We start from the raw sequence: 25,575 nt of genomic DNA, 5'->3' as shown, positions 1-25,575 counted from the left end.
GCTGAAGCCAAGGTCCCCCTGAAGCCCAGCCCCCAGAGAGAAGTGGTCTGAGTTGCTAGAGTGATGACCAGGTGGCCCATCCAGATGACAGCCACAAGAGTGTACGTTTCCCTAATTCTCAGGAAATAGGACCATCCCATAGCCTCAACTGGTACTGTGCTCACAGCTCTTGATGCGTTGAAGACTCTCTGCCCAGGTGAGGCAGGTGACTTAGAGCAGGAAATAGACAAAGCTAGCCGTGGAAAGGCTCGCACTCACGATCCCCACGTTTGCAGAAGGATGTAGAACCTTTCAGTCTGCGAGGTGCCTGTGCAGCCCCGCCCAGGAGAAAAGAAAATCCAATTACGTCATAGCACGTTCAAGGGAGGCCAAAATCCTGGCTATTGTGAAGAAGGAATACGGGGCTCACAGTGCAGAACTCAGGAGGAAGAGCTCGGCTGGGACTTCCACTGGACCCCACCCCTCACCCTGCTGTGTTTCTTATCCCAGGAGCTCCCGAGCCAGACCTCAAGACAGGTAAGAGAGTAAGAACCCCCCTCCCAGCCCACAGGGAGGGGGCACTCCTGATTGGGAAACTCACAGCGTTCGTGAGGAACTAAAGCAGCATCTCAGGTCCTGCTGGGGAGCTCTGGGCTCACCCACACGTCCACAAGTCTTTCCTACCATCGTCAGCCAGACTCCCTCCAAGGGTCACTCGCTCTCTCGAGTGTCGCCCAGAAAGGGAAATTCCTGAGCTTCTGGGTCGTCCAAACACCCTGTCTCTGAAGGAGGGGCTTACTTGGGGCTCATCTGCGGGAGTTTCAGAGAGGAGGGCCCTGGTCATTACCAAGGGGAGTGAACTGAGGTTGAACCGCACATCCCAATTCATCCCTGTGACAAACTAGAGAAGGATGTGGGCCACCGGATTCACGTAAGGCGCAGTCAGCAGGACACACAGGGGACGAGGCCTGTTTTCATGGAACTGAGTGTGGGTGGATTGGCTCACTTCTGAATCTCCTCTCCTCACCTGTCTGCGGGCCACATGAGGGCTCCCTCTCCAGGAGGTAAGAAACAAAGGCACTTTAGTTACATGGGGTGAAGGTGGTGCAGAAGGAAGGTGGAGGTTTCTGACATTGTCACTCGGCAGAAATATTAAAGGACAGTCATGAGAAAGGTACCCAGTAGGTTCAAAGGAAATCTGCCAAGACGAGGGAGGGCTGAATGAGAGTCCTTCCTACCTGTGTGCAGCCCCAGGGTTCCTGATGCTCTGAGGACAATGGGAGAGCATCTAGACAGAAGGAACCACGGCAAAGTGGGAGGGAAATGGGCTCCGTTTCAGAGTTCCTGGCGGGGCGTGGGCCTGGCTCACATATGAAGGTGTCTGGCTTTCCCCTAGCCCCCACTCTCCAGGACCCCCCTGGGGAGAAGTCCGTCAGGATGGGCATGGCAGGGCTGGTCTTCCTGGCTCTGCGGGCCATGTGGGCCCTGCCCTGGTGGAACCGTGAAGGGACAGGGTTGGAAACTGAGGAACGTGGACTGAGCGGGGCTGAGTGGATCAGACAAGACTGGCCTCACCTCCTGTACACAAGAAAGCCACTCTCAGGACCCGAGGAGAAGGAGCCGGGCAAGCTCGGTTCCACTGATGGACAGCACGCACGAGACTGTTTTCAGGTCTCTCCTGGGTCTTAGGGCGTTTGCACCCTTCCCTCTGCCTATTGCCCCTAATATTCCAGCTGAGGCGCTTTTCTCCTTCCTCTTCTCCTCCCCTCCTCTCCCCCCTCTCTCTCCTTCTTCTCTTTCTTCCTATTTGTCTCCTCCTTCTCTGTCTCTCCTCCTCGTCCCACTCCTTTATCCACTTTCCTTCTAACACTTTTTCTCACGATGCTCTTTCAGTCTACGTTCTACGATATGCGGATCCAAGACGACCACAGTAACCTCGATTTTCCCTTCGCGGCCACTGAAAACGTCAACACAGAGAAAACCTCGACGTCGACCCTTTAAAATAAGTGTGAAAGCCTCCATGCCTCTGTCTGAGTCAGTGCTTAGAAACGCCTGTCTTTTAAGGCAAATGTACTGTACCTGGAACGAGTCATTCTGGAAAAAACCATCGATATGAAAACAAGCGTGGATTTTTGATAAATGGGAGATGCAGTGCTGAAATTTTATCTTGTCATAACCATCGTGTCCCTTGAGGCCATCAACAACACGGTCCCTTTTCTTGCCGTAGACTCCAGCCTCTCTTCTGTTCTTCGGCCTGTTATTTCTTCAGAGTGTCCACAACTACCTTCGGCCTTTGGGACATAAAGCTAATGAGCGCCTTAGTGTTAGAAGCAGAAAGACAGCTTCATTTTGTTCCGGGCGTGGATTTCAGATAAACATCCGCAACGTTCCTACTTTACTTTGATAACCATGTGGAATTTCCATTAAAATTGGCCACTGTTCAATGGATCTGCAGAGAAAAGATGTCACTGCTTCTGGTCAAGAGAACATGGGGAGCGAGAAATTTCGGATGGTAAAACACTTCCAAGATTGCACAGTATTCAAATACTTAGAAACCACTTTCCAGAGCAATTTTCCACACTGTAAGCACAAATACTTCCATCTTGGTAATGGCTGCAAACACTGCGGACGGATGGCTTGCCAACAGGCCCATGAGAAGATGCTCAGCAACACTAATCATCAGGGAAATGCAAATCAAAGTCGCAGTGCGATTACCAGTTCACTCTTGTCATAGCGGATATCATCAAAAGCCCTCAAGTGACAAATGTCGGTGAGGACGTGAAGAAAAGGGAAATTTTGCGCACTGTAGGTGCGAATATAAGTTGGTGCAGCCACTGTGGAAAACAGTATGGAGGTTCCTCAAAAATCCCAGCAATTATACTCCTGGGAACACACCCTTAAAATACAAACACACTAGGAATTTTCTTGGGGCCAAGTGGGTTAAGACCCTGCATTGACACTGAAGCGGTTTGGTCACTGCGGTAGTGCAGATTTGATCCCTGGCCTGGGAACTTCCACATGCAGTGGGCACTGCCAAAAGCCCCACGAATTAGAAAAGATACATGCATTGCAACGTTCACAGTAGTATCAGTTCACAGTAGTATCGTTTACAATGGCCAAGATACGGAAACAATGTAAGCAACCATCCACAGATGAAGGGATATAGAAGACAGAGTATATACACATACCATAGAATCATCCCCAGACACAGAAAAGAATGAAATGTTGCCATCTGCAACAACATGGATGGACCTGGAGGGTGTTATGCTTAGTGAAAGAAGGCAGATAAAGATACATACTCAATGAGATCACTTACATACATATGAAATCTAAAAAATAAATGAATGAATATAACAAAATAGAAACCACCTCACACATATAGGAAACTAGTGGTTACCAGTGGGGAGAGACAAAGTGGGGGCAAGACGGGGGAGGGATTAAGGGAAACAAACTACTATGTATAAAATAGGTGACCAATAAGGGACTATTTTACCCCATAGGGAAATACAGCCATTATTTTGCATTAGCTTTGAGTTGAACATAATCTATTAAAATACTGAACCACTGGGTTGTACACCTGAAACTAATATAACACTGTAAATCAACTATACTTTTTCTTTTCAAGTCAGTGAAAATGGTACACTATAGAATTACCATATGATCCAGAAATCCCACTCCTTGGCATACACCCAGACAAAACCACAATTCAAAAGGGAACAGACATGCCAATGTTCACAGAAAAACTATTCAAAATAGCCAAGACATGGAAGCAATCTAAGTGTCCATCGGCAGATGAATGCATTAAGAAGACGTGGTACAGATATACAATGGAATACTACTAAGCCATAAAAATGAATGAAATAATGTCATTTGCAACAACATGGATGCAGCTAGAGATTGTCATACTAAGTGAACTAAGAAACAGAAAGACAAATATCCTATGATATCACTTACATGTGCAATCTAAAATATGGCACAAATGAACCTATCCACAAAACAGAAACAGACTCACAGATCTAGAGAAGAGGCTTGTCGTTGGCAAGGGGGATGGGGAGGGAGTGCGGTGGATTGGGAGTTTGGGGTTAGAAGATGCAAACTATCACATTTGGAATGGATAAACAACAAAGTCCTACTGTGTAGCACAGGGACCTGTACCCAATCTCTTGGCATAGACCATGATGAAAAAGAACACAAAAAAGAATATATAGGCATTTCCACTGTGGTTCAGTGGGTTAAGGACCTGACATTTGTCTCTGTGAGGATGCAGATTTGATCCCTGGTCTGGCTCAGTGGGTTAAGGATCTGGCATTCTCACAGGCTGTGGGATGTTTGTTAGATCCAGCTTTTCCTTTTGGATTTGACTGCTCATTTCATACCACTGTGGTCTGAAAACTTCTTGATATAATGTCTCTATTAAATGTACTGAGACTTGTTTTGTGTCCCAGGGTATGTTCTATCCTGGAGAACATACCATGTGCACTTGAAAAATACTGTATTCTGTTGTTTTTGATATAATGTCCTCTAGAGATCTATTAAGACCAATTGATCTATTGTGTCATTTAAAACCATGCTGCCTTATTGATTTTCTCTCTGATTTGTCCATTGAGGTCAGTGGCTTGTTAATGTCCCTGCTATTACTGTGTTATTGTCAGATTCTCCCTTACTGCCTGTTACTATTTGCTGCCTATATTTAGGTGCTCCCTATTGGCTGCATATATGTTCATAAGTGTAAAATCCTTTTCATGATCCCTTTATTGATATATATGTTATCATGGCATATATATATATCATTGTATATATGGATCAATGCATATATACTAATGAGTGAAATATCCTTTACTTGAGCCTTTGAACATTGTGTAAAAACCTTGTCTTCTGTTACAGATTTTGTTGTAACGTCTACTTTATCCGATATGAATACTGCTACCCCTGCTCTCTTGTCATTTCCGATGGTGAAAAATATCTTTTTTTCCATCCCCTCACTTTCAGTCCATGTATGTCATTAGGTCTAGTGAGTCTTATGGGCAGTACATAGATGGGTCTTGCATTTTCATCCATTCAGCCACCCTATGTCGTTTGATTGGAGCACTTAATCCATTGGCATTTAAAGTATTTATTGATAGGTATATACTTATTGACATTTTTATTATTAATTTTCTGGTTTTTTAGTTCTTCTTTCTTCACTTATACTTTTTGTTTCTTTCTTTGTGACCTGATGATTTTCTTTGTGTTCTTTTCTCTCTAGTTTTTGTGTATATATGTATGTTTTTGATTTGGGTGTACCATGGAGTTCATATATACAGACCTATGAATACCTACTTTTTTGGTCTTCTTAGGGCCGTAGGCCCAGCATATGGAAGTTCTTACGCCAGGGTCCAAATTGGAGCTATAGCTGCTAATCTACACCACAGCAACATCAATGCCAGATCTGAGCCACATCTTCGACTTACACCATAGCTCGCAGCAATGCTGGTTCCTTAACCCACTGAGTAAGGCCAAGAATTGAACCCGAATCCTCATGGATACTAGTCATGTTTGTTACCTTTGAGCCACTATGGGAACTCCTATACCTACTTGTTTTAAATGGAATCACTTAAATTTAAACATATTCTCAAAGCTCTTATTTACTACCCCCAACATGTTGTGATTTTGATATATTTTATTTTTATTTTGTCTTTTTAGGGCCACACGTGTGGCATATGGAGGTTCCCGGGCTAGGGGTCAAATCAGAACTGTAACTGCCAACCTATACCACAGCCACAGCAAGGTGGGATCCAAGCCACATCTGTGACCTACACTACAGCTCATGGCAATGCTAGATCCTTAATCCACTGAGCGAGGCCAGGGATCAAACCTGTGTCCTCATGGATGCTAGTCGGGTTCATCCACCACCAAGCCACAATGGGAACTCCCTGATTTTGACATATTTTACATCTTCATGTCTATCCAGTAAGTAATTATTTATTGTAGTTACAGTTGATTTGTGGGTTTTGTCTGTTAACCCTCATACTATCTTATTTAAGGCTTGATGCACAGCATTCACTATATATTTGTCTTTACCAGCATGATTTACCTTCTTTAGTTTCTCATTTCTTGTGGGAGCCTTTTCTATTTCAGTTAAAAACTACGATCATCCCTTCCTTCCTACTACATCCCATGGGGACCTTTGCAGCCTTGGTTTTACAGAGCTGTTCTGCTGTCTCCAGGTGGATTTCAGTGAGAGTCACTCCACATGGAGCTGAGGTTGTGATGTGCTGGTGAGGTGAGCTCAGCTTCCTCCGACCTTAGCATCTTGATCTCCTCTTCTTCCTCATTTTAAATACCTTAATGCTCCGTGCTTGTATCACTTCTAGGCTTCTAACTTGAAGCTCGCTGATTCTCTCTTCCACGTAGTTTGCTCGGTTTCCAAGGCTTTCTGGTGTAGCCTTCATCTTGTGTATTGACCTCTTCAGCTCCAAAATTGATGTTTGGTTCTTTTTGAGAGTTGCAAGCTCTCTGATAAAGTAGCCTTTCTGTTCACGCATTGTATGCCTGAGTTCACTGAGCTACCTTCTGAGGGTTTTTTTATAGCTCATTTGAGTTTCCTGAGAGCTCTTCTGACTTCTCTAACAGTTACATCCCAAAGCTCCACGACTTTAAGTTGGCTTCGGGAGGGCTGTCGTTTTCTGTTTATGGTACACAGTGACTGCAGTTCTTCATGGTTCCTACTGAGTCGTCACTGTCCAGGGACAGTTTAGGTAGCAAACATCTTTCCGACTTGATTCTAAGTATTCAACAGCTTAGAAACAAATTATTAGAGGACTTGCTTTTGTTTTCCAATAGGTGGCAGCAACATAGCACACATTTTTGGTTTCTCTTGCCTGAGCTGTCCCCGACTTTATGTGAGAGGGGGCACATCCCACCCTCCACTGTCTCTCGCAAAGGTTTCTCCCTGCGCCCTCATTATTAATGATTGTTCCTCTGAGATCACTTGTGCTCTGCTAATTCCAGGTCCCCAGGAGGGTGGGCCCTTTCACCGCATCTGAGAGCTCTTGAGTTGCAGGCTCCATCACAGTGGAGGCGGAGGGCAGGATCTGCTGTCTCCAGTGCTGGCAGGTTCGTGGGTGCCACACTGTGGACGGGGAGCGGTAGGAATCACAGGAGTCTTCATGGCTGGTGGGACATGATCCCAGTTACCTGTGATCAAGGGCACGGCTACAGTCAGGAGGCCAAACTTTGGTGCCCCAGCGCCCTGCTGTGACCGGGTTCTCAAGGTTGGCAGATCAGCTGCTGGGGCCAGAGGCCTGGGATTGCAGGCACCTGCTCAGCTGCTCCCTCGGGTCTGCCCTCTACGTGTCCCATCCTCCTGCCTGTTGATGTACAGATGTGGAGAGTCCTCTGGCCCCCTGGTGTGGTGGACAGAAGCACCTTAGTGAGTCTGGCTGTCTCACTGGCTGCAGACTGCAGAGGAGGGACGAAGGGGGCGTCTCCATCCACCGGAATGCGGACTCACGCTCCACCCTTTGATTTATACTCCACCTGACATCGTGATTGCAGGTGGGGTGAAGCAGCTGTCAAAGGTAGTATTTTTCCACGGAATTATCCCGTTGCTTTTGAAAAGACCATAATCTCCCCCACTGTACTGTAACAACCTTTTGTCATTACACTGGTGATTCTTTACATACAGGTTTTTGTTTTGTTTTTGTTTCTTTGTTTTGGCCCTGCCCAGGGCATGCCGAAGTTCCTGGGGCCAGGGATCAAACCTGTGCCACGGCAGTGACAATGCCCGATCCTTAACCCATGGAGCCACAAGGCAATTCCTAGCTTGTGTGCTGATGCCTCCTTCAGCTTCCCTGGGCAAAGAAACTCCAAGTGTCTCCTTCTGGCTCTGCGAGGCAACTGGGTTTGTTCCTCCACAATACAGGCAAAGTGAATTTTTATGACATTTTTGGAGGGTGGGGGTTGTCATCTCAAGGCTACAAATGAGGAAAGGGAGGCCAGAGTCAACTAGCCGTCAACTGTTCTGGAAGTGATAGCACCAGAATTTATATTTAAAGCGTGTGTGTGTGTGTGTGCTGGTGTATGTGTATGCTGGGGTGTGTGGGTGTGCTAGTGTGTGGGCTGGGGTGGCTGGTGTGTGTGTGTTTGCTGGTGTGTGGGTGTGCTGGTATGTGGGCTGTGTGTGTGGTGCGGGACTGGTGTGTGTGTGTATGTGCTGCTGTGGGTGTGTATGTGCTGATGTGTGTGTGTGCTGGTGTGAGTGTGCATGGACCCGTGCATGTGTGTGTTTTAATGCCTTCACATAGGAGCTCTCGTGAGGGCCATTCTTGTTTAAAACGTGAAGAATCTCTGCAGTTTGAAGTGGAAAGTGATACCCAGCATTAGTGTCAGAAACCCCTCAAACGATTCTCCAGGAGAGGGAGGTGCTCCAGCTGTGCACAGACACTGAAAATAAGGCAGAAACTGTGGGAGAATAAAGCCTGCCTGCCAGGGCTGGAGGAAGAGCTGTGCTTTCCTATGTGAGCAGAAGACCACTGTGCAATCCCCACCCCCAGCATCCCAGGCCTGTACCCCACCTCACCCCTTGCTTCACCGTATCTCTGAGGGCATCACGGCGTCTATACCCAACCAAGGCTGCGCGTGAAGGGCACCCTTCACACCCACCACGGAACATCACCACCCTCCTGGCTTCTGAGCTCCAGGCCACACGCCCGTCTCCAGTTCCCCTTCCACCTAGCATCTTTCCAACATCCATCTCAGCATTTGTCTGTTCCTGCTCAAAACCCTTCCATCCTGCTCCCTGTCTTCAGGGTAAATTCCCAACTCTTCTACCTGAACTTGATCAAGGCTGTTCATGACCTTGTAGACATGTCACTCCAACCTCCGTGCTAACTTCTGCTTCCCTCCAACCAGACCGCAATAGTTACAGCATAGATACACACACACACGTGCACACACACACAGACTCATACACTGTCACAATGTGAGCAATTTAATACATTTGCGTTTTCCCAGATCTGCTTTTCAAGAACCAGTGAGTCCTAGCAAATCCATTCCCAACCCCCAGCTGAGCACCCAGCATGAGCGTAAACCTCAGATTACTCCTTCGTATTTCGCTTCTCTAAACGGTCTGTGAATGCAAAGGGCTCTGCCAGGGCCACAGGATAAATCCGTAGAACCATCTGTCTAACATTGTCTGACACATAACTAGTGGAGTTTAAGCACGGTTCATTGGTCTATATACACTGCATTTACCTCACCGATTTGCGATGCAGTGAGACATGTGATCTTCGTGATACAATCTGACCCTAACAGTCCATTTCTTCTGGAGTCCTTAGATCTTAAAGCCAGAATCCAGCGGCCTTGCATGACGGACAGCGTCACGGGACCAGCTACCACCTCCCCTCTTTCCTCCTTTTTGGACAGTGCCCGAGACTCCAGGGATCTATGGAATGCCCTTTCTTCCCTAGAAGGATTTCCTTCTCACCTCTTAGGTCTCCTCCCCCGCAGAAAGCCTTTCCCTAAACCACAGTCTACTGGGGTCCCCCACTGTTCTCCGACTTCCTCTTATTGCTCTTGGTAAATAAACCAACCGCAACATTAGCCTTTCACTGCCCATATGCTGCTCATCTGAGCTCTCAGAACACAAGATACGGGTTTGTCTGGATCACAGACGTATTCCTGCTGTGTGGCACCGGTGCCTCGCACATAGTAGGTGCTTTGTAGTAATCTATGGATGAACTGACCAAAAACAAGAAGTACATTCCATTTAGGGCTAAAGGGAAAGTAGGTTCTGAGTCCTATTTAGAGCCAGCCCATCAGGGGCCGACTCGGGATGGGAAGCTGAGTCCCTGTCCTCTTTGCGCAGGAGTTCAGGCCAGGCAGAAAGAGTCAGGACTCAGATGAGACCTCAGATCTGGGCTGAGATACCCCCAGAGGGCTTGCAGTCCCCTTGCTGTGGGTCCCCAGCTGTGGGAACCCAGGTGGGCAGCTGCAGCCTCTGTACCACACCCTGGGCATCTGTCTGTCCTCCAGGGACCCATGGCCTCCCCACTGGCCCAAGGGAAGGCATTCAGATCTGGAGCAATGATTTCCATCCTCTCTGCTTTCTCTGCATCGGTCACATGTGGAGAGTGGGCAAGGGGACACGCGCCAGCCCCAGTTCATGGGGGAAACTCAGCTCAGGCGGTTTATCTAAGCACATCCACATTCCGTGCACTACGGTTAAGCCCCCGAAGTCATAGATGGTTGGTGAAGTGGAGTCACAGTGAGGAGGTACATTCAGCTCCAGCTTAGGAGAGGCTGGGGCACAGAGGGACAAGGGACAGGTGACTGCAATCAATAAGGAGCCCCCAAGCCCAAAGCTGGGGTCTGCCTGGGCCACAGGCCAAAGACAGCACAAGGGAGCCCACCATCCTGGGTTCCACTTCCAGGCTGGGTGACCTGAGACCCACGATTGACCTCTCTGAGCCTCAGGTTACTCCTCTGCACAACTGGTGGGGTTGGGGTGGCACCCACATGCTGCACGTCAGCTGTGAGGCTTAGAGGAGATGCTTGCACAGACCCCAGCACGTGCCTCCACCCAGGCGGGGATCACGAAACCGCATTCTTGGTTCATTCATGACATCACTCTGCCCAAGGTCCTGGAAAGCACCAGACTTCCTGATAGGGTCTCTGTGACCTGCATCCTGCTGCTCTCCCTCCTCCTCCACCTCCTCCTCGTCCCCCACACAAGCACCCGAACAAATGGCCCAGGTCAGGGGAGTGGACGAGGCAGGGATCGGCTCTCCCTGAGAGGGGAGACCTCACTCCGAAGACACACGAAGGGGCTTCTTAGGACACCACCCGAAGTTGGACACTGACAACATGACCGTGTTCAGTTTTGAGAACCCGCAGATCAAAGCGTCCGACATTCCCAGGACGTTCTTGTCATCCCGTCTCTGGCTCCGTCATCTGGGACAGAGGTCTGGGATTCTCAGGAAGAGGGACTGTGGTGGGGGTGGGAGGGTGGTCCTGCATCACGGTCGCAAGGGGCACCCAGCACCCGAGGAGAGACCATGCTGGAGAGGAGGAGGGGGAGCCTCCCGAAGGTGTTCTTGTCAACAAGGAGCCAGGAAGCGTGGGGAGTGGGCGCAGGGGTGAGGACCGAGGAGGGTGTGGAAGGGGTTGGGAGAGGAGATGCCTTGAGTCAATATATTAGGAATAAAGGGAGCCAAGTTACTCAGTGTCTATGACGGGATTTATAAACGTGCAAAGGGATTTGACGAGGATAAACTCAGAGGCGTTCCACTGGATTTGGAAATGGAAGTATAACCTCATCTTGAAAAAATAATCTATATGTGGAAACTGAAAAATAAAATGAATGAGAAGAAAGAGCGAGAACAAACTCGTAGTTTCCAGTGGGGAGAAGAAGCGGGGGAGAGGCAAGACAGCGGTAGGGTATGAAGAGATACAAACTACTGTGTGCAAAATAAATACAAGAGCGGACTGTCCAGCACAGGGAATGTAGCTGATATTCCACCAGGTCAAAAGGAGCAGCATCTATTTAAAAAAACGGGAAGCACCACGCACCACCTACTTGGCTCCTCTTCATTGCTGGCGCGTCCGTGTCTCGTACAAGAGGGACACAAAGAGTGTGTACTGGACAACAGAGCTCCTGAGGCTGAAGATCCTGCAAGTGGGGTCTAAGAGGCCGACCCCTTTTTATTCACACCGAGGGCCCTAGAGACGAGCCCATGCCTGCACTACAACCCCTGCCTTCTGTCGCTCTGGTCACGTGTTCCTCTGGTCCCTGGATTTAGATGCGGAGGAACCACACAACCACGGGTCTCGGGTGTAACCACGGGCATGGGGTCCCCCTCTCACAGGAAGCCCACCCCGGCCGCTGTATGAACCTCAGGGTGAGACACCTCTGTACTGTGTTTTACGTTGTCAGATCTATCACCTCTATGCTCACGACTCACGATTATTTCCAGCCTTGCTTCTTTCCTGAGGACCAGCCTCACGTGACCAAGGGCCTGCGAGCATGTCTACCTGTCCAACCAGCAGGCATGTCAGGGTCGCCTGGACCCGTCCTCAATCTCTCCCAAAGAGCTGCTGTTCCCTCAATGTTCTTGCCTCCAAAACATCCAACAGTTGTTCTCAGTGCTTCCCTTCCCCATGTTCTCACGCCGATGTCTAGAGTCACGGATGGATGGACGGAGTTTTTTGTGTTATGTGTGCACGTGTCTGTTGGTTTTTCCTGAGCCCCAGCTGACGGAGAACACAGGAGTCGTTTCAGATAAACATGGTGATTCGCTAGTTGTATAGCCTAGACTCAATGTCAAGTGCTCACGAGATATTAACGACGCCCAGGTCTTAGAGCCACTTTCCACCTCCACGATCTGCATCAGCTACCGTGAAAACAGCACGAGGGTATCTCGAGAGCGGAAAAACCACACTTTAGTCTCTCTAGTAGACGGACGTTTCAAAGGAACTTTTGAAAATGGGGAAGAAAACCCTTTCACAGTGTCACTGCTCAATTCGAAAGGCTGTGGGTGAGGGACAGATATTTAAATGAAGGCCAGGTTTTCTCAGTAACGTGACTCACTGTCCCCTAAGTCTGAGGACAAATCAGAGGAGGAGGAAGCGGTTCTGTCCAAGGAACCAGGCGCACCGAGAAGGCATGAATGACTGAGGGGCTTGTTCCCAGGAGGGTGGTGTGGATGCTGATGCAGGAAAGGAGAAGTCAGAGGAGGGCGTGAAAAAAAAAAGCCACAGACCGAGCTGAGAGTCCTGTTTCCTTCCCTCATGCCCTCGACTGCTCCTCTGCGCTCACGGCCGCACTGACCTGCACTGAGCTGCACTTAGACGCTAGAGGGGCAGCTCTAGTGACCTGAGTTCTGCAGGGCAGCTTTATCTGAAGCATCTCCAGGACGGGTGACCCCGGTCCACACGGAGGAGCCACAGGGAGGTGCTGATGGACGGGCAGAGGAGGAAGGAGACCCCAAGGGGAGGCTCTGAGAGGGAGGACATGCCCTGGTCCCCTGAACCTGGAAGGGGCACCAGGTTTGTCATGGACACAAGTGCCAGGCTCCCAGGAAGAGGCAGTTCCCCTTCCTGTGGGGCTGCTGAGGCGACATCCCCGTGACAGGGAGGACCAGCCTCCGAGGAGCCACACCCCGTGGTCTGTCTGTCCTGAGGGCGCCGTGCTCTCCTCCACCTGCACAGCCTGGACCCCCACGCTCCCCGCCCGGCTCTGCCTCGGTGAGATGCAGGGGGAGGGGAAGCCCTGCTCCGGGAGGGACCCGCCCCCTCCCCACACCAGCCTGTTCTCTCAGGACACCCGGGCACGAGAGGTTCTGCTCAGAGTCCAGGGCGAGTCCTCACGGGTGCTCTCTTCCAGGGCTGAGTGTGGGCCTGGGGACCCAGGTGCAGGCAGGTGAGTCTGTGCCCAGGGGTCCCAGCGCCTCCTCTCCTCCATGGGGACAAGGGGCCACCCCCGGGCACTGGGCATGGAGACGGCAGGGAGGGGCTGAAGGATGGGGAGTCAGGCAGGGTTGGGCTGAGAGCTGGGGACCTGGGGGTGGGGAGGTCTTGTGACCTGGTCTCTCATGTCCTTCCAGGCACCCTCCCCAAACCCATCCTCTGGCCTGAGCCAGACCCTCTGGTCACCTGGGGGAGCCATCTGTATGCAGAGGGAAGGCCAGCTCTAGGGGACAGACTGAGCCCACTGGAAGCTGGGGACAAGGCCAAGTTCTTCATTCAGTACATGACTCAGGACTACGCCGGGAGATACCAGTGTTATTGTCACAGCCCGACTGGCAGGTCAGAGCCCAGTGACACCCTGGAGCTGGTGGTGACAGGTGAGAGGACACTCAGGGGGCCCAGCCTCAGGCTCTGCCCTCAGGCAGGGGTCTGCTCTCAGGGTGGGTCCCTCTCACAGCCCAGCCCTGGGGGAGCTGAGGGACTGTGAGCCCCATGTAACAAGCTGCCTCCTTCTCTCCTGGGAGCCTAGAGCAAACCCACCCTCTCAGCCCTGCCCAGCCCTGTCGTGGCCTCAGGAGGGAACGTGACCCTCCAGGGTGGCTCACAGCAGGGATATGACAGGCTCATTCCGACTAAGGAAGGAGAACCCAAGCCCTCCTGGACCCTGGACACACAGAGATACCCTAATAGGCAGACCTGGGCCCTGTTCCCGGTGGGCCCCGTGACCCCCAGCCACAGGGCGATGTTCAGATGCTATGGCTGTTTAAGAGACAAACCCCAGGTGCGGTCGCCCCCCAGTGACCCCCTGGAGCTCCTGGTCTCAGGTGAGGAGGGCCCATCCTGGTCCCAGAGGCTTTGGGGCCCTAGGAAGGTCCCTGGGGGCTGGCTCAGAGCAGAGCCCCATGTGAGGGGGTGGCTGGGGGGGCGGGGCTCCCGGACCAGAACCCAGAGTGTGAGAGACAGTGAGACCTGGGGGCCAGGGGGGACAAGGGGGTCATGGGGGAAGCAGCCCCTAACCCAGGGCTCTCCCCCCAGGGGGCTCTGGGAAGCCCTCCCTCCTGACCACGGAGGGCCCTGTCGTGGCCTCTGGACAGAGCCTGACCCTCCAGTGTCGCTCTGCCATCGGCTACGACAGGTTCGCTCTGGCCAAGGAGGGGGCACGGGACCTCCCCAGTGCCCTGCCCAGCAGCCCCAGGCTGGGCTCTCTCAGGCCCACTTCCTCCTGGGTGAGGTGAGAGGCCTCCATGGGGGCCGGTACAGATGCTACGGTGGACACAACCTCTCCTCCCTGTGGTCGGCCCCCAGGGACCCCCTGGACATCCTGGTGGGCTGTTCCTGGCCGAGTTCTCCATGAGTCCCGTGACCTCAGCCCACAGGGGCACCTACAGGTGCCACGGCTCACTCAGCAGTGACCCCTACCTGCTGTCACATCCCAGTGACCCCCTGGAGCTCATGGTCTCAGGTCAGGGGACCCTGACCTTGTCCTGAGCTCAGGCAGCCCAGGACCCTGTCCCCTGAGAGCTCCTGGCTGGGGTGGGAGTCGGGGACCTGCCCCTCAGAGGCCCTGCCTCCCCCGCCCACCCCTCCCCTCCCCTGGGTCTGGAAGGGGCCAGGGGGGCACCCACCCAGAGGGTCTTGGGGACGACACAGGGCAGGTGCAGGGAGAGTTTAGTGAGGCGGGGACTCCAGGGGCAGCCCCAGCCCCCAGCCCCTTCCTGGCCTCTTTCCCAGGACCCCTGGGAGCCCCAGCCCCCACCCCCAGGCCCCAATTCAACAATGGCAGAGTCTCGGGGCCCATTTGCTCATGGGGCGCACAGGCCACCCCGGGGCAGTTTTGAGTCTCGGAGGAGCTAATGCTGCTCAGATGCTCAAGGACAGGCTGGGGGGCCAAGGGGGTGGGGTCGGGCAGAGATGTGGGGGGACCCCAGGGCTCTGAGAGGGGTGGCTGAAGGCGGTCATGGGGAGGGAGATGTGGGGACCAGCCCCCTCACCTCCCATCCTGACCCCCAGGAGCCTCCCAGGATCAGCCCCTCCACCCCACGGACTCAGGCCCCCACAGGGGTCCGTGTGGGTTTGTGGAGGGGGGGTCCATGGGGGCAGAGCGGGGTCACACCCCACCGGCCAGCTGAACTTCCTGTTCTCAGGGGAGGGGCCCCAAGTCTGCCCTGTTGGAGCTCAGTCAGCACAGGGTCCTGACCCCAGAAATGTCTGAGACAGTCACACAGACAAGAGGGGACACAGAACCCAGGGAAGGGCTGTGGGTCCCCAGCTCCGCGCTCACACCTCCAATTTGTGATTCTCAGGACCGGCAGACACCACCCGCCCATCACACCACCAGCCAGATCCCACGAGTGGTGCGCAGGAGAAATCCTCAGTTACGGGGCTGGGTCCTCGGGTTCACGGCCTATAAAGGGGAGGGGCTGCCCAGGACTCGGGGGGGCCTGGGATCTGCCCTGACCTCTGTGACCTCTCTGCCCGCAACCCCTAGCCTCTGCCCCCCAAGACGACATGGTGGGGAACCTCGTCCGACGGCCGCGGCCGGCCTGATCCTGCTGGGCCTCGGGATTCTGCTCTTCCGGGCTCGACACGGCCGTGGAGGAACCCGAGACGCGGCCAGGAGCTGAGCACAGAGGCCGCGGGGCGCCGTCCAGAGGGGCAGAGCCTTGGCCATGACCTGATGGGCCCTGGAGGTTCTGGAAGAGAAGCTGCGGTGCTGAGAGAACCGCCCACAGAGACCGTAGAGGGGGAAACGGGGTGTGGGTGCGGGGGGAGGACTGGGGCGTCCCTGGGCAGGGCTCTGCCTCTGCCAAGCCGAGGCCTCTCCTCCTTCACGGACGCCTCTCCCCGACGGCCTGTCTTCTCTCACCTGGGACACGAGGTGCAGCCCACGTGCCAGGTGTGTGCCCACACTTTACACACCTGCGTGCCCTGGTCCACTTCCATGTAATGTGTTTTGCTTTATTTTTAATGCGCATCCTCACTGCTGCTTGCTCGTGGCCGCAATCGATCCCTTCACTCAGAAATAGAATATGGACCATGTAACGGAATAAACGGATAAATCTGTGGCCTAATTTGGAACACACTCATTCAAAAATATTCCCTAGAACCCTCTCTTGCCCCGTCAAGCCTTCCTTTCCCCATGAGATGACACCTGGTGCTTCTCCAGAAACACCTGCATTCTGCAGGAACACCCTGGCGTCTGGGGTGACAGCCAAGTGCTGTGCTGATAAACAGACTTTAAGAATATATCATTTTTGGAGCTCCTGTTGTGGCGCAGCAGAAATGAGTCCAACTAGGAACCGTGAGGTGTCGGGTCCGATTTCTGGCCTCGCTCAGTGGGTTAAGGATCTGGCATTGCCGTGAGCTGTGGTGTAGATTATAGACACGGCGCGGATCCCACATTGCTGTGGCTGTGGTGTAGGCCAGCAGCTACAGCTCCAATCAGACCCCTAGCCTGGAAACCTCCATATGCCGGGGGTGCAGCCCTAAAAATACAAAAAAAAAAAAAAAAAAAAAAAAAGAATATGTATTTTTAAAAGGCCATGCTTGTGGCCTTTGTCTGTCTTTAGAATATCTCTTCCTGGCCAACATCGAGGTGCCTGTGCAAATGCACTGATGGCAGAGATGGGAAGTAGTGACGAGAGCTGTATGATGGGCGTTCCCATCAGGGCTCAGCAGAATCAAATCTGATGAGTATCCATGATGACACAGGTTCGATCCCTGGCCTTGCTCAGTGGGTTAACGATCCGGTATTGCCCTGAACTGTGGTGTAGGCTGCAGACGTGGCTCGGATCCTGTGTTGCTGTGGCTGTGGCGTAGGCCAGAGGCTACAGCTCCAATTCTACGCCTAGCCTGGGAACCTCCATATGCCACAGGTGCAGCCCTAAAAAGACTGAAAAAAGGGGGGGAGGTTGTGATGATGCAGCTGAAGCACACCTCACAGATGACGATGATGCTGGGCACAGCCGTGTCATTTACACTAAACCTCAAGATGAGATCATTTCCACTTCAATTTGATGCCCTGTGTTCATCAACCTATGATGCCAAAATCCCAGCGCATCCCCATGAAAGGGAAAAGATAAAGCAAGAAAAATGTCAACTGTGGGAGAAAACATTCAGTCCTGTGCGTCCTAATATACACTCGGCAGGAGGACTAACTGGTCCCGTCCGTCTGGGACGTAAAAAGTACCAATCAAAAGGAGGAGACACACGGCTCCAGCCCACCGTTTTATAACCCAGAAGAACACATGGGCATAAGCGCACGTATACATGGGTGAGACTATGGACAGAAGGGTGGTTACCAGAAAAAACCCTAGAAGTGAATCTCACCAAAAAGGAACCACCTGGCGCCCACCTGCGACGGAGTTTTGCCTGACAGAGAAAGTCACAAACTTCGACGCTCACGCTCCCGGCGACGGACGTCCCATGGAGAGCGATGGGGAACAAGAGAAGACTGTGAGAGTGTGTGTGCCCCAGGCTCCAGCTCATCCAATTCAAAAGGAGACAACAGGTCCTCCTGCGGCGGGGTTTGGTCGAATCCCATCAAGAGAGGAGGGGCAACACCACGTGGCCCCGGTGGTTGTTAACACACCGGGCGAGGATGTGCTGGCAGGTGCTGGGCACAGGGGCGAGAACACCGGCCACGCCTCTGCGGACGCAGCTTTGGGGACGCTCGTCTACCCGTCATCACGGGGAAGTGGTGGGCTCTGCACCATTCCCTGTCCTCACGTGCACACAGTTCAGTGAGGTGGGGCTGGAGCAGGGTGGGACAGCCACGCCCTACACTAGCCACCGATTTGCAACAAGCAGCGGTGGATCCGGGACAGCAAACCCCTTACATGCTGACGCTGTCTTTTCCTCACCTGCCTGATCAGCATCCCCTGAGTTCAATCGGATGCTGAGCTGCCGCCCAGGTGAGAGACTGGGACTCTGAGCAAACACTTTGCCCAACACCAGGTGGCATGCAATGCAGGACTGAGCCTGGGTCCCTGTGAGATGATGAACTTATCCCATACCAAGACGCTCACTTGGGATGGGGGCCACCCCATGGGCAGGCGTGTGAGATCACAGAAAGCTTGGTTCCAGACTCGCCATCATCAGGTGCCTGGGTCTCCTGGCTTGGGGGCGGGGAACAAAGAAAGGAAAGAGCTCTTGGGAAGAGAAAAGAATGCGTCCCTTTCCTGCAACATCCCTGGGTCAAGGTCCTCTAAGGAGAAACTAAAAAGAGCCAAACAAATAGAAAAGCACAACTGCAGAGGAGGGGCTACATAATCGAAGACGCAGGGCCCATGGGTGCCCAGGACAGCGCATTCAGGATCTGGCATTCCTGCAGCTGCGGGGAAGGCCATAACTGCATAGCCGGCTCCATTCCTGGCCTGGGAACTTCCACTGTCATGGGTGGACTGAAAAAAGAAAGAAAGGAAAGGAAACGCAGGTGCCCCTGTTCAAATCTCAAAGCAGGAACCTCAGAGCAGGGGACCCAGGGTGAAGCCCTGTCTGTATGCACAGCTCACCCCCCAGGAAGCCAGCGCTGCAAGAGGCAATGCCTATCTGATACGCACCCCGAGGTGCAGCCCAGTGTTTCCTGAGAGCCCTGTGGGTGCCCAGCCCGAGGCGGCTGTGCACACACTAGAAGTCTCCCCGAGGAAAACATGGGCAGAACACTCTGACAGAAATTGCAGCAATAGCTTTGTGGATCTACCTCCTAGGGTAATGCAAATAAAAATGAACATAAACAAGTGGGACCTAATTAAACTTAAAAGCAGAGTAAAGGAGATCATAAAGACAATGAGAAGACAACCCGCAGAATGGAAGGAAACCTTTGCAAAACAAGCAACTGACAAGGGATTGCACTAAATCTCATGCAGCTTTATAGCAAAAAACCCCCCAACAACCCAATCAAATATGGACAGATCTAAACACATTTCTCCAAGGAAGGCATAAAGACGGCCAAAAAAACCCAAAACAAACAAACAAAAAAAAACCATGAAAGATGCTCAACATCTTGATAAATATATGCTTGATAAATATTACAGAAATACAAATCAATACTACAAAGCCGTACAACCTCACACAGATCAGAATGCCCATCATCAAAAAGTCTACAAAATATCAGAGTTCCTGTTGTGGCTCAGTAGTAACCCGACTAGTATCCATGAGGATGTGGGTTCAATCCCTGGCGCCATTCAGTGGGTTAAAGGATCTGGCACTGCTGTGAGGTGTGGTGTAAGCAGGTAGTGGGATTCTTAACCTACTGCGCCATGGGAACTCCAGCATCTTTGGTTTATCTATTAACATTTTAAGAAACAAGAGTAAATGAGAGTTTTGCTTCAGTTCCCAGAGCCTCCACAGTGACAAGAGGTGTTTCAAGTTCATGCTGAGCCCTTGGGGCAACTAAGAAACATCCAGAGCCGCGCCCTCCTCATGAGGCCAAATAAACCCTAGGAGGTGCCCAAACAAAGATGTAACACAGATTTTTTTTTAAGCCTTAAAAGGATACACTGAACCACAAAGTCACTGAATCAACTTCCAAAACAGAGTCAGTCTGGAAAGAAAGCAAAGCAAATCTCATCCCTGACAAGTAACTCTGACATGCCCTGCACGGTGAATCCAAACCAGCCCTCACTCGGGTGGACTAGCAGGGACCAGGGCCGCCCTCACACACCTGAGAGAGGCGGTGGCGAGGGCTTTGCACAGCCCTGCTTTCGACAGCAGTCTGGCCCCTGTGAAACAGAACATGTCAAGGGTACCTGAGGCTGGGCGTTCCCGAGGGGCCCAGCGAGTTCAGGGCCTGGCTTTATCACTGCTGTGGCCCGGATGCCATCCCTGGCCCCCGGAACCTCTGCAGGCCATGGGCATAGCCAAGAAAGGGGGGGTGTTTGATGGTGGAGTGCCATGACTTCACCCAGCGCCCACCCCTGTCACAGCTGCTGTGCCGCATGGATACCGTCCCCAGGAGAGAACTGGGCAGCTTTTGGTCACGTGACTGCAGCTGTGCCCCCGGGGAAATAAGCGGCCGCTCCTCTTCACCTGGGAGGGGGGACAGTACACATTCACACTTGGCCCAGGGACAAATCCGCCCGCCCGCGGTCACAGCCCAGCCCAGGGACCCTCAGCACTGGTCCATCCGCAGATGACATCTTATTAACAGGGCCTGAGGAGGAGAGGGTGGGGGCGCGCTGGCTGCTCTGGGATAGACTCCATGTGCTGGGAGCACTGGGAGATCTTTTTTTTTTAATTTTCCTTTATTTTAAGGGCCACACATGCAGCATATGGAGGTTCCCAGGCTAGGAGTCGAATCAGAGCTACAGCTGCTGGCCTACACCACAGTAACACAGGATCTGAGCCTTAAAAAGACAAAAGAGGAGGATGGGATTGAGATGGCAGAATAGAAGGACTGGAGCTCAACTTCTCTCCTAAAAACAACAAAATTCACAACCAAAGGCTGAGCAATCTTCAACCAAATGAACTAGAACCCTTCAAAAAGATATCCTACTCCAGAAGACAAAGAGGAGGCCACATCAAGAGGTAGGAGGAGTGATTACGCAATATAAGCAACCCCATACCTCCCGGGTGGGAAGCCCCACAGACTGGAAACTAACTGGTTCACAGAGACTCACCTACAGGAGTGAGAGCTCCGAGCCACACATCAAACTCCCATGTGCGAGGACCTGGCACTGGGAGAAAGAGCCCCTGGAGCATCTGGCATTGAAGGCCAGTGGGGCTTGTGCCCAGGAGCCATGGGACTGGGGGAAACAGAGACCCCATTCCTAAAAGGCGCACACCGAATTTCAAGTGCAGGGGGTCCCAGGGCAAAGCAAAGTCTCCATAGGAATCTGTGTGAAACCTGACTACAGTTCTTTGAGGACCTCCTAGGAGAACGGGGGTGAATGTGGCTTGCTGTGAGGGAAGGACATTGAAGGCAAGGCTCTCGGGAATATTCAGCAGCATGCCTTTCTCTGGAGGGGGCCATTTTGGGAAAATATGGCCCCACCAATCAGGCAGCAGCTGAGAAGCCCCAGGGCAAACAACAACCCAGGTGGGATCACAGCCCCACCCCTTAGTAAACAGGCTGCCTAAAGACCCCTCAGGCACACAGCCACCTCTAATCCCATCCAGAGACTAAGCCCCACCCACCAGAGGGATAAGAATCAGCTCCACCTACCAGGGGGCAGGCATCAGCCCCTCCCATCAGGACGCCTTCAGCAAGCCCCCCATACTGACTTCAGCCACAAGGGGGGCAGACACCAGAAGGAAAAGAAGCTACAACCCTATTATCTGTAAAAGGTCAACACACCAAAAACCTATAAAAATGAAAAGACAGAGAACTATAATTCAGACAAGGAAGAAAGAAAAAACCCCGGAAAATCAGCTAAGTGATCAGGAGATTTTCAGCCACCAGGAAAAAGACTTTAGACTGGTGATGCTGAAGATGATGCAAGGCATTAGCAATAAACTGGAGGCAAAGGTGGATAACTTACAGGAAACACTAAGCAAAGAGATACAAGAGATAAAACTTAAACAAGAAGACATGCAAAATACAATAACTGAAATAAACTCACTAGAAGCAGCTAACGGCAGAATACAAGAGGCAGAAGAATGAATAAGCGAGGTGGAGGACAGGTTAGTGGAAATCATGGATGCAGAACAGAAAAGAGAGAAATGATTGAAAACAAATGAAGAGAGTCACAGAGAACTCTGGGACACTGTTAAATGTACCAACATCCATATTATAGGGGTGCCAGAAGGAGAAGAGAGACAGAAGGGGACAGAAAAAATATTCCAAGAGATAATAGCCAAAAATTTCCCTAACAGGGGAAAGGAATCACTCACTCAAATCCAGGAAGCACAGTGAGTACCATATAAAATAAACCCCAGGGAAAACACCCCTGAGGAACACCCCAAGACACATATTAATCAAACTGACCAAAATTAAAGACAAAGAGAAAATCTTGAAAGCAGCTAGGGGAAAGAAACAAATAACATACAAGGGAACCACAATAAGGTTATCGGCAGATTTTTCAGCTGAAACTCTGCAGGCCAGAAGGGAGTGGCATGAGATACTTAACATGATGAAAGGAAAAAACCTCCAACCAAGATTACTCTACCCAGCAAAGCTCTCATTCAGATATGAAGGAGAAATCAAAACCTTCACAGATAAGCAAAAGCTAAGAGAATTCAGCAACAGGAAACCAGCCTTACAACAAATACTAAAGGAACTTCTCTAGGCAGAAAAGAAAAGACAGCAACAAGAAACAAAAATACCACAAATGACAAGGCTCACCAGTAAAGGTATATATACAGTAAAAATACAAAATCATTCATGCACAATTATGCCACCAAAACCAGAAATCATGAGAAGAGGAGGGTACAAATGCAGGACACTGGAGATGAATTTGCAATTAAGAGACCAACAACTTAAAACAATCTCATATATATATATATAGACTCTTATATCGATATTTCAGAATAACTGCAAACCAAAAATCTATAGTTGATACACAAGCAAATAAGAAAAATCAATGCAAATACACTAAAGATAGTCATCAAACCAGAAGAGGAGAGAACAAGAGAAGAAAAAAGAGCAACAAAAATCCAAAGCAATTAATAAAATGGCAATAAGAACATACATATCAATAATTACTTTAAATGTGAATGGACTAAACGCCCCACCCAAAAGACATAGACTGGCGGAATGGATACAAAAACAAGATCCATATATATATATATATATATATATATATACATATGCTGTCTTCAAGAGACCCACTTCACTTCTAGGGACACATACAAATTGAAAGTGAGAGGATGGAAGAAAATACTCCATGCCGATGGGAATCAAAAGAAAGCTGAAGTTGCAATACTCATATCGGACAAAATAGACTTTAAAATGAAGGCTATTTTAAGGGACAAAGAAGGTCATTACATAATGATCAAAGGATCAATCCAAGAAGAAGATATAACAATTTTAAATATCTACACACTCAATATAGGTTCACCACAATATACAAAGCAACTGCTAACAACCTTAAAAGGACAGATCGACAATAACACAATCATAGTGGGGGACTTTAACACCCTACTTACAGCAATGGACAGATCAACCAGACAGAAAATCAATAAGGAAACACCGGCCCTGAATGATGCATCAGACCAGGTGGACTTCATAGATATTTATAGGACATTCCATCCAAAAGCAGCAAAATACACATTCTTCTCAAGTGCACATGGAACATTCTCTAAGATTGATCACATCCTGGGCTACAAATCCGACCTTGCTAACTTTAAGAAAATTGAAATCATATCAAACATCTTTTCTGACCACAACACTATACGACTGGAAATCAACAAGAAAAAATCTGCAAAAAATACAAACACATGGAGACTCAACAACATGCTGCTAAACAACCAATGGATCACTGAAGAAATCAAAGAGGAAATTAAAAAATACCTAGAAGCAAATGACAACAAAGATACAACACTCCCAAACCTATGGGATGCGCCAAAAGCCATTCTAAGAGGAAACATTATAGCAATACAAGCCCACCTCAGGAAACAAGAAAAAGCTCAAATAAACAACCTAACTTTACATCTAAAGCAGCTCGAGAGAGAACAGACAAGACCTAAAGTTAGCAGAAGGAAAGAAATCATAAAGATCAGAGCAGAAATCAATGAAATAGAAACAAAGAAAACCATAGAAAAGATCAATGAAACGAAAAGCTGGTTCTTTGAAAAGATCAACAAAATTGATAAACCCCTAGCCAGACTTATCAAAAGAGAGAGAGAGAGAGAGAGAGAGGACTCAAATCAATAAAATTAGAAATGAAAAAGGAGAAGTAACAATGGACATCACAGAAATACAAAGGATCACAAGAGACTACCATATGCAACTATATGCCAATAAATCGAAAACCTAGAAGAAATGGACAAATTCTTAGAAAAGTACACTCTTCCAAGACAAAACCAAGAGGAAATAGAAAAGATGAATGGACCAATCACAAGAACTGAAATTGAAACGATGATTAAAAAACTTCCAACAAACAAAAGTCCAGGACCAGATGGCTTCACGGGCAAAGTCTATCAAACATTTAAAGAGCTAACACCTATCCTTCTGAAACTCTTTCAAAAAATTGCACAGGAAGGGATACTACCAAACTCAGTCTATGAAGCCACCATCACCCTGATACCAAAACCACACAAAGACACCACAAAAAAAACTACAAGCCAATGTCACTGATGAACACAGATGCAAAAATCCTCAACAAAACCACATCCAACAATACATTACAAGGATTGTACATCATGATCAAGTGGGATTTATCCCAGGGATGCAAGGGTTCTTCAATATCCGCAAATCCATCAGTGTGATACACCACATTAACAAACTGAAGAAGAAAAACCATATGAACCTCTCAATAGACGCGGAAAAAGCCTCTGGCAAGATCCAACACCCATTTCTGATAAAAACCCTTCAGAAAGTGGGCGTAGCAGGAACCTACCTCAACATCATAAAGGCCATATATGACAAACTCACAGCAAACATCCTTCTCAATGGTGAAAAGCTGAAAGAATTCCCGCTGAGATCAGGAACAAGACAAGGATGTCCGCTCTCGCCACTACTCTTCAACATAGTTTTGGAAGCCCTAGTCATGGCAATCAGAGAAGGAACAGAAATGAAAGGAATCCAAATTGGAAAGGAAGAAGTAAAACTATCACTATTTGCAGATGACATGATACGATACCTAGAGAACCCTAAAGACTCTACCAGAAAACTCTCAGAGCTCATCCATCAATTTTACACACTCGCAGGATACAAAATTAATACACAGAAATCGATGGCATTTCTATACACTGACAATGAAAGAGCAGCAAGAGAAATTAGGGAAGCAATCGCGTTTACCATCACATCCAAAAGAATAAAATACCCAGGAGTAAATCTACCCAAAGAGACAAAAGACCTGTACTCTGAAAAGTACAAGCCACTGATGAAAGAAATCAAAGATGATACAAATAGATGGAAAGACATACCATGCTTGGGGATTGGAAGAGTTAATATTATCAAAATGACTATACTGCCTAAGGCAATCTACAGATTCAATGCAATCCCTATCAAATTACCAAGGACATGTTTCACAGAACTCAAACAAAATA

The 25,575-nt window shown here is 50.0% G+C and overlaps 1 protein-coding gene and 1 pseudogene across 1 annotated transcript in view; one reads left to right on the top strand and one right to left on the bottom strand.

Moving 5' to 3' along the window:
* LOC110257570 (TRPM8 channel-associated factor 2-like) overlaps positions 1–25,575 on the bottom strand; it is an 86,096-nt gene that overhangs the window by 57,001 nt on the left and 3,520 nt on the right. The gene's annotated exons all lie outside the window — the stretch shown is intronic.
* LOC110257612 lies at positions 12,917–16,784 on the top strand (annotated as a pseudogene).

The sequence above is a fragment of the Sus scrofa genome, chromosome 18, assembly GCF_000003025.6.
Source record: "Sus scrofa isolate TJ Tabasco breed Duroc chromosome 18, Sscrofa11.1, whole genome shotgun sequence".
NCBI lineage: Eukaryota > Metazoa > Chordata > Mammalia > Artiodactyla > Suidae > Sus > Sus scrofa.
This window is presented reverse-complemented; position numbering and strand designations above follow the sequence as displayed.